At 40.0% G+C, this 10447-nt stretch overlaps 1 pseudogene; it reads left to right on the forward strand.

Moving 5' to 3' along the window:
- The first annotated feature begins 1945 nt into the window (after window positions 1–1945).
- LOC138360214 (etoposide-induced protein 2.4 pseudogene) lies at window positions 1946–6367 on the forward strand (annotated as a pseudogene).
- Window positions 6368–10447: the final 4080 nt, after the last annotated feature.

The raw sequence follows: 10447 nt of genomic DNA on the forward strand, positions 1-10447 counted from the left end.
GTTGTATGACTGAACACTGGCTCTGTTTAAATCAGGGATTTAAACATACATAGTCTAACCTAGCACCATAACTATTAACAGCCAATATGTACTTATACTATAAACAACAAATTAAATTGTAAAAGTTTAATAAATGACTTTTAATTGTAGTCTAAATACTGTTAACTAAGTACTAGAAATAATTCAATTAAATGAACTTATATGATAACTTAAAAATAACTAAGCAGCAATTGATAACTTAATTTATATATTCAAGTATATATGCAATGTATTTATATTCAATTTATGATTAGGTACAGTTAGCTTGACTGAATCTCTTCCAACACTATGGACACTTATGAGTTTCTTTACTTATTGCGGCTGAATTCTTTTCTGACACAATGGACACTCACGAGTCTAGTGCTGGATAAGATTCACAGCTACACTACAATTTTAATAAACGTACTGAAAAATGAGGCGTTGCCTCGCTTTTTAACCAACAGACAGATTTATAGGATATTAAAGTCACACAAGCATACAATTGGCCAATCATATACCAAATAACCTTCTATATACTTCTCAGCCTGTCGGGGTGCCTATCTGACAAGGAGCCAGACTGATTAACCCTCTCTTGTTGAGTTTGGGCACGATATTTTGCCACAGCGTTGCTGTATGATGATCTGGTAGCGTTGCTACGTGATTGTCCTGCAGTTGCAGAAGAATGATAGTTGATAAAGATTAGGAATGAAGGTGGTGGAAACCGTGTCACTGTGATCTCCACTATACACTCTTATTTTATATAAATGTTCTAGGATTTTCCTTGTAGATATTGTCCAGATACTCCCCCAGTTCTAGAGAGTGTTCACTGGTGATAAAGATATTAGATAAGGTGTCCTTGAGCTGGTAATGTTCGCTAAGGATCCGTCACTTGTTCACTCAGTTGTAATCAAACACGAAGTGCCCCGGGCTGTCTTGGTGGGCGCTTCACTCCCCCCCCATCGCCCTGCCATGCTCCCTGAGCATGGTAGCCTTCTATGAATATTGATTGATTATTTTTACAGTCTAGACTTATGATTGAGATAAGATGTGAGTATAATATAATTAGATATAGGATATAAAGATTATTAGTAGCACTTGATAGTTACCACTGATTCTTATTAAGGATTCGATTTTATCCCTACCGGATGTTGAATAAATGTTCCAATAGTTTTTTAATTACAAATCCTTCTAGAAGCTTCTGGACCCTTGAGAGATCATGCACAAAGTCACGTAGGCATCAATAGGGCCCTGTTGCCTACGTGTTCACAGTGACATTGTCATCTAGGATCAAGCTATTATAATGAATCTATAATGATTCTAATATGATTTTGATACGATTTAGATATGATTTTTATATGATATAGAAATGATATAGAAATTATACATTTCTTAGATGATTATTAGATATGGTGGGTAAAAATTTCCCACACGCTCAGCCACCGGCTCCCCAAACAAACTAACAATAAACATCAGTAAACACCAAAATTGGTGTCTAACAAACACCGACTAATTTGAGTACAATAAACTTTATTTGCTATACAGCTTATTGTGTGCCAACACAATAAGATAATATAGACTTGTGTAACAGGGAGACACTGATAAGTAGCATCTTAAAAGGGAGCGAGTTAAGCAACAGAGATCATGAGGAAATTACCTTAAACGAGACACGAAAAAGTTATTTGAGAGAAACTTAAGGCGCCAGATTTTTCTCTCTTCTGATTCATATATTTAGGGGTTCTTTGGGAATTTTAAATTTGGCAGACCTAAACATGGGAGTTGGGCAGTTCTTGAGCCTTGTCTTGTTTACTGAGGTGGTTACTGGATTATGATGTAATGTTTTTATTTAAAAAGATTACAAATAAAGCCCAGAAACGTTGTACGCTATAGATTGCTGATTTAAAATAGTAGTGACCCAAAACGAATAACCATGGCACTTAAAGAGCCTAATCAGAAACAGAAGGCTCAATACAAACGAATTATGACAAGAATATTTAAGAAAAAAGTACGTATTGCAGGGCAAGCAAAGAAAGCCTTCAGTGTTTCACCAGATGAAACAAAGATTACAGACAACACCTGGCTATTAAAATATAAGTCAATAACTGATAATGAAAATGGTTTAAATTACGAAATTATAAGAAAGTACCAAAGAACTTTATGAATACAGCAAAACAAATCAACGTAGAATGTGCAGATGACGTCTTGACTAGTTTAGTGGTTACCAGAGAGGAAATATTAAATAAACAAACAAATAAAAATGGACGCAATGGCGATCACAGGGAGGAGGAGGTAAGCTGCCGCAGCCACAAGGTCACCTGACCTTAAGGCAGACAGGATGTCCCCAGGGGACAGAGTCAGAGATTGCAGGTATTTCAAATATAATGTTTATATGAAACTCTGTGCGTTAATTTTTACTTTAATCATCATAAACTTAAGTGAGCAATACTGTCGAGCGTTTCCTGCATCATTCAATTTTTTTATGAAAAAAATAGCTAAAATATATTTAGAATTCGGGATGTGGTTACAATACCCCTGAACATGTTTCTTCTCTCTTTTTAGAGGCAACGTTCTGCTTCTGGGGGAATCTGGCTCCAAGATAATAAATCTCATAAATCATTTGAAGGACCATCCTTAAGATAAGGAACTAATAATTGGAGAACCAGTGCCTATGGATCTCTTATATAAGTATGATGGAAATCTATTACTGTATAATGAATGAACTGTAGTTATAATAAATTACGAAGCCAAATCCCTCCACACACTTTGGGGGTTTTGATTAGTACAGAGAAATTAATGCATTTCAAGTACAAATAAATGAAGATTAATACACATGAAATATTGAAGAAAATATGAAATATTGGAGATTTTAAATAATCTTTGGATTAATAAAATATAATATTCTACAAACTACAAGAACGAATAACAGCTTAGCTGTACGAAGGAAAGCTACCATACATTGGGATATTTTCGTCATGAGAAATTTGTTTCATCAGGCTATCCTGGGAACACTTGATCGAAGCAGCATCATATCTTCCTTATTATCAGCAATTCCAAGCTGAAAGGCGAGTAGTATGTAGAAATCTTCTAGAGAGTTATAATACCACATTTCTAAATTAGATGTGGTATAGCCCTGTATAATCTATTACTGTATAATGAATGAACTGTAGTTATAATAAATTACGAAGCCAAATCCCTCCACACACTTTGGGGGGTTTGATTAGTACAGAGAAATTAATGCATTTCAAGTACAAATAAATGAAGATTAATACACATGAAATATTGAAGAAAATATGAAATATTGGAGATTTTAAATAATCTTTGGATTAATAAAATATAATATTCTACAAACTACAGGAAACGAAATAACAGCTTAGCTGTACGAAGGAAAGCTACCATACATTGGGATATTTTCGTCATGAGAAATTTGTTTCATCAGGCTATCCTGGGAACACTTGATCGAAGCAGCATCATATCTTCCTTATTATCAGCAATTCCAAGCTGAAAGGCGAGTAGTATGTAGAAATCTTCTAGAGAGTTATAATACCACATTTCTAAATTAGATGTGGTATAGCCCTGTATAATCTATTACTGTATAATGAATGAACTGTAGTTATAATAAATTACGAAGCCAAATCCCTCCACACACTTTGGGGGGTTTGATTAGTACAGAGAAATTAATGCATTTCAAGTACAAATAATGAAGATTAATACACATGAAATATTGAAGAAAATATGAAATATTGGAGATTTTAAATAATCTTTGGATTAATAAAATATAATATTCTACAAACTACAAGAACGAAATAACAGCTTAGCTGTACGAAGGAAAGCTACCATACATTGGGATATTTTCGTCATGAGAAATTTGTTTCATCAGGCTATCCTGGGAACACTTGATCGAAGCAGCATCATATCTTCCTTATTATCAGTAATTCCAAGCTGAAAGGCGAGTAGTATGTAGAAATCTTCTAGAGTTATAATACCACATTTCTAAATTAGATGTGGTATAGCCCTGTATATACACTTACTGGTTATTTTTAATGGACGTGCAGCATAACGACAAATTGTCCTACTTATTATGTGAAATGTGATCACAAAGAACAAGGGAAATGAACTTATAGATATGCCGATACTGATGTCTGTGATATGATGAAGCAGTCACGTCCTCCTAGCGTCCATAGTGGAAGGGACGGCGGATTGATGAGGCGGTAATTTGACCAGCTTCCAGACAATCTCTCAAGCTTAACGGCGTCGCTTGCCAGTCCTTCCTCCTTCCCGGGTAGCTCAATCATGTGCAGTTTTGCTATGGCGCGCTTAATATTATATATGATTTAATTAATATCCCAGTTTACAGGAACTAAAGATTATCAGGAATTACAGAGAATTGCTTTGTCTTATTTGACAATATTCAAATTCTCATTTCATAATAATTAAATGAACGTTGTTCAATATGAGAGAGTACTGAATATAAATTCAGTCGTATGTGAATGCGCTGGAATAGCAATTGGTAATTGCAAGAATTATTACCAGCTAATAAACAATACTATATAAACGAAAATAAATGTATTATCTGCTTTAGTTCACGAAGTATATTCATGCAAAAGTGTTATTAAATAATACTCATTAAAGAATGTGAAATTAGGAGAATTTAATATAATTCTTATTAATGTAAATATTTTCCCTTTCGTCATGTGATCTGATGCAACACTTGACTAGAATTTCTGGGGAAATGAGGCGTTATTATGAGTTAGTTAAATCATGTTATTTTCACTACTCTACTGGTTAGTAGTGTTAGTAAAATTATATTACACATTACATGAATAGTTTCTGAAGGTACTGAATATTAGTAATAAAGTGTTGAATATTTCCAACACTACTATCATACTCCCCAAAGCTAAACCGGAAATTAGAAATTCAATTGTGTTACTCTAAACAGCGAGCTAAACTTTCCCCAGTTCTTGAGTACTTGAGTATGAATCTAATGGTTAAAAATAATATGATTAAGCCCATTTTAATCAGGAACTCACCCCCGTCTTCAGCAGAGTGAGTGAGGTTTGTTTTCGATCCCATGTACCAATTGGGTGTGAAGCTTTAACAAACTAATAAATCTTTGAGTTCACACTTATATACATTGTGTGATTAGAAGGGGCCCAACAATCCAATGCATTGCATTTACATGCTTACAATGCATAGCATTTGCATTGCAGTGTTGCATCCTCAACGGTGCTGTTATCGGCCTCAGTGTAGCATTCTTCCATTAAATGTTCCTGCCGGGACTGAAGCAGGTGCTGGGGCTTTTCCTGGATGAGGAACAGGGGCCAGTGTCATCGTTGGTGCTGCCCATCCTCACCAACCCGTACTCTTAAAAATAACGTCGTTTTTCGGTCGTATGCGCCCTACGGCCAAAAATGGACGTAATTTTAAATGATCTGCTCACAAAAGTGATGTACTGTCCCGTTTTCTATTTGAGTCCTCTGGCTTACTCAGAAAGGTTAGGAGAGGAAACTTTCAATTAACATTTTTTATGACGTTTTGAAACTAAAAGGAGAATTTCCTGTCCACCTAACCTACCAGCGGACCCTTAACTTACTGTTTTGGAAAAAAAATCAAAATATATTGTCATTTTTTTTTTAATTTTCAAGTTAGGTCCATATTTGTCCATACGGGCAAACGGCCAAGTCAGCGGTAATTTGTAAGAGGACAAGTTGGGCCATCTTCAACACATTGTGGGTCTTGCCACTCTTCATGCTCTCCAGGATCATTAACACGATATGGTTTCAAGGCACAGCTGATAATGTATATCGACAGTGCCAAGGACGTCCCCCACCTGATCAGCAGCATCAGTAAACTTGTAGCCAATATTCTCATCTCCATCTTTGTTCAGTTTCTTTTTCTCATACACGCTAGCTTGATGAAGCTGGAGCCTCTGGTGGGTGTAGATTTGATCCTAAACGATATTCACCTGTGTATGCTTAATGCACTCTCTGCCTTTGAGTACAGATGGTTCAACATGGGTTGGGAACTATACAAGAGATTAAGTTTCATCGAAGAGAACTGGCTGTACTTCATGGGGTTTGGCCTTCCCCTTGCACTTATCACAATGTATCAATCTTCAATGTACATTAGTGGATGTCTCCTTGCTGTGTCATTTCCTGTTATCATCATCAGTGCCAACGAGGCTGATCCAGTGCTCAACTCCAATGGTTGCCAAATGCAATTGTTTTCTTTGGTGGTTGGTGAGTTGAACCGCATCATTCAGATTTTAGTCACAAGATATCCTCCACCGACCCCCAGCAAGACTCCTCAGCCACCTCCTTATCGCTCTACTTCCTTTCTTCCCATTAGATGTTAGGAAGATTGTTTTACTCAATGGGAATTACTTCAGATATTTGTAGCTGTTTTATTGTCTGTGACCAAAGCAAAAGTTGCTTCACCAAAGATGCAACAATATTTCATATTAATATTGCTTGGCCGGCAGTTGTTCTGTTGTATACTAAGAATTATTTTGATCCCATGTTAATTGATAATGATTTAGAGATACCATCTCTCTTCCCCAGATGTGAAGCTACATGTATTAAACACCTTGGATTTTTTTTTATATCCACATAACTTGGTCAAATAGGTCATCGACGAGGGTGGTTTCTTACACCCCCTTATTCACTCAACTAGAAATTGTTCCATCAGCTATGAGAGTTTATTATTTGGCTGCCTCTCTTGCCATCTTGTACAAGGGACTATAGTTAGCAATAGAATCTATGATGAAAATACGCGAGTATATAGTAATTTTAAGGTTTTATGATTAGCTTGTGAAATCTATGAAAAATATAGATCAAGAAATGTGAATGTACTTAAAATAGTGAAATGGAGTGAGACATTGACAGTATGTGAAGAATTTGTAAGCTGATAAATGGCTCGTGAATAAGTGGATGTAAGGACGCCAGACAGCTGAATGGACAGCGCTTCGGATTCGTAGTTCCGAGGATCCGGGTTCGATCCTCGGTGGAGGCGGAAACAAATGGGCAGAGTTTCTTTCGCCCTGATGTATCTGTTCACCTAGCAGTAAATAGGCACCTGGGAGTTAGACAGCTGCTACGGGCTGCTTCCTGGTGGGGTGTATCAAAAAATGAGGCCTGGTCGAGGACCGGTCCGCAAGGACGCTAAGCCCCAAAATTATCTCAAGATAAGATACATGCCAGTCTATATAGTCATAATATTAATTGGAGAGCCAAAACATATTGCTAAGTGCAGGAGTTTTGATGAACGCAATTTAATTTAGTCAGCCCAAATTAACCAATGTCCTAATATTTTTAATGTTAGCATTGACCTGTACAAATTTGACCTATATTTATATATTGTAGTTACAAATTATGACTACCTACTGTTGGGGTTTTACCTCTCTTCACTCTAGTCTGGGGTGAGCAATAGTTATGCTCAAGGTCACTTACCATAGCCCTGCGGGTCTTCACTCGATCCTCACGGCGCCACTGTACGCCAGCAGAGTCTCCCAGTCAATCTTAACGGCCTCTTATTAAGAAAGAGTGAGAACACGACTCGTTCACTTGACTGTCGTGTGCCCTCCCTAACAATCGGGCTCTACGGTTAACCACAAGGTCGCCAACTGGTGTTTTAGGTGGCCAGTAACACCATCAGTGGACTGGTGGAATTAGTGGTAGCCTTGGCAAGGTCACACTCAAAAGATCAGGAATCAGGCAGGTACTTATTGTTATCACTCAATGCTTTCAGTATAATGTAGCCACAAGATCAATGGAGGAAATGATAAAGACACAAAGGTAATTTTGTATTTTACTTAAAATGTATGAAAGGTGTCGCAAGGCCAAACAATAACAAATAAATCAACTGATCCTGACGCGGCTGGTAATTCCCACGAATAGTCTGCGATCACTAGGGGGCAACACCTCCCCCTTCCTCATCAAGTGTCAAGAACAGCCGATCGCCTGCCCCCCCGCGCGGAAGCTCTTTGCTTGTTTTCTAGATTCACGCGCGCTGTTTCTTTAAATTCTCCAATATTACTAGAAACTCGCACACTCGATATTGGCACAAATAGACCGTATTACTCAGTTACACTGCACTCAGGCTCAAACAGTCTTTTCTACAATCAACGCTACCATGACTCACTGTAATGGTCTTACACTGTTATTCATCCCACAATATATTATGACATATTAACACTGGAGTTTTCAGTACTTTCTCTCGTGGGCGATAACGCAATAATTCACTGTACTAACAAATGAATAATCACTGTATGAACATAGCATATATAATGTAGATACATCAAATATCAATACATGGAAAATAAATGATTTCTGGGCACACAGCCTAACTTTCAAATACTGGCATAATATTATATATAATTTACCACTATATGTTCATATCAAAATCTATAGAAAGATATACACAACACAGTAAATTTATCACTTGTTCCTGGTGCCTGTACACACCAATAATCAACATGAATATTACAAGTACTCTTGATAGTACTGTCTAGCACACTGGTGCTTTACCGTGACATGGGTGAGACTTGCTCACGACATATAAAATCCTCAGGCTAGATAATATAGCCGAATAATATAGCTAACTAAAGGGGAATGGGGAGGGAACTAGAAACACCTACTTCACCCTATCCTCCGATGAGAGTCGAGATGTAGCTCCTGGTCCTCATGTCGGGAACGCCCCCACACTACACGTCGTCGTGTCCTACCAGAGCCTCTCGTCGTCCCACCATTTAGCGCGTCGTCTCCGTGCCTCCTCACTGCAGGTCCGTCCTCCTTCTTGACTTCTTGAAGGTTGGAGTCGGTCTCCTGGCCGTCGTCTTCTCCCATCAACGGCTGTCGCCTACGTCTCAGCTACAGTCGTCCAGTTTCCCCAAATAGTCCTCTCTTCCTCAGCTACCCAGTGGCTCTGTCAGCCACTACGCTGTCATGAACTGGTGAATTGCCACAGACGTCACATACGTCACTGCACGGCTTCACTGCTTCTGGCACAGTACCTGACTGGAGCACTTGTTGCTCAAATAACCGTCAATTCCCTCTTCTGGTTCAACACATGAACTAGGGAAGACTTCTCAGAGTACTGGCGGACTTCAGGTGACGCGTAAATCCACGGGAGCGGGAAACAACTGTCCAACTGACAGGACCAGCCGTCGCACGTCCGACCTCTATGACGTGTCGTGTCTGACTGATGGCGCCAGCCCGGCTCGCGGGCCGGACCCCCTTCCTTCGTGACGTCACTTTCGCTACGGGAAGTTTTCATTGGCTCCCGGTGCCACATTGCTGTCAGTGACCAATCCGGTGCCACTGACGTCACACGGTTTTGGCGGGAGATTAGGGAGGCAAGCGCCATCTTGGCTCCCTAAAGGGCCTAAACCACAGGCCAAAATGTTACTATTTCACAAATTTCTCGGCTCTCCGAGAACACTTCACTCTCTCCCATATATCAAATTGTAGCCTGCAACGTAGGGAACGCTTGGGAAAAGCAGACATGACTCTTACTGCAGGCGTGGGAGAATTATAAGGGGGGGGGAACTCCGTCACATACCCCTCCCCTTAAAATAAGAGTCATGTCTCGTTAGTGTATGCGGGATAGGGCGTCCGCTACTACGTCGTCCTTCCCCTTGATGTGCTTGACCTTGATCCTTGTCAGACTCTCAGTGCGGGTGAGACTGGTGCCGTCCGCCCTGGACCACTTACTTTCCTCCTCCGGGAGTTCTCGGTCCCTCGGTACACTCAGACCCGTCTTCCGCTGGGGTTCTCTGGTACTCGTTCTGTCCTGCCTGGCGGCTCTTCCTTCCACATTGAAGAAAGGTCTCAGGCGGTCTGCGCGACACACCTGTTTCTTTCGGGGTCCATCCGGCTTCCCAATCTCGTACGACACTGGACCCAACCGTCGCAGCACTCGATATGGTCTCTTGAACCGCGACTTGGTCACCCTACCTCTACCTGGCAGCACAACCATTACTTGGTATCCGACCTGAAAATTCCTCTGCGCAGCTCTCCTGTCGTACCACTCCGACATCTTACGTTGCGCCTTCTTCAGGAGTTTCCTAGCCAGTTCCTTCGCTCTTGTGAGACGTTCTTTGAACTTCTGGACATATTTATTCACCGTTCCCACGGTCGCTCCTGGTGTCCATCGTTCCCTCATCATAAATAGCATGGCATATATAATATAGATAAATGGAAAGTAAGCCTTCTCAGGACCCACACGTCCTCCTTCGGCCTCACTAACCAATTCGGGGAACTCCTCCTGCTGCAACTTTCCGAGACGAGTGCGGTTTACCCCTGGAGAACTGGTGAGTGTCACCTGCAACTCACCATTCGGGCTACTTTCGCCATCCACTCGTTCTCTGGGTCCTACGCAGAGGTGATCTGTTCCCAGGCTGTCAGTCGACTCCTCAGCCCCATCAGATCCACAACCT

This window comes from Procambarus clarkii, unplaced genomic scaffold (genome assembly GCF_040958095.1).
Source record: "Procambarus clarkii isolate CNS0578487 unplaced genomic scaffold, FALCON_Pclarkii_2.0 HiC_scaffold_101, whole genome shotgun sequence".
In the NCBI taxonomy this organism is placed as follows: domain Eukaryota; kingdom Metazoa; phylum Arthropoda; class Malacostraca; order Decapoda; family Cambaridae; genus Procambarus; species Procambarus clarkii.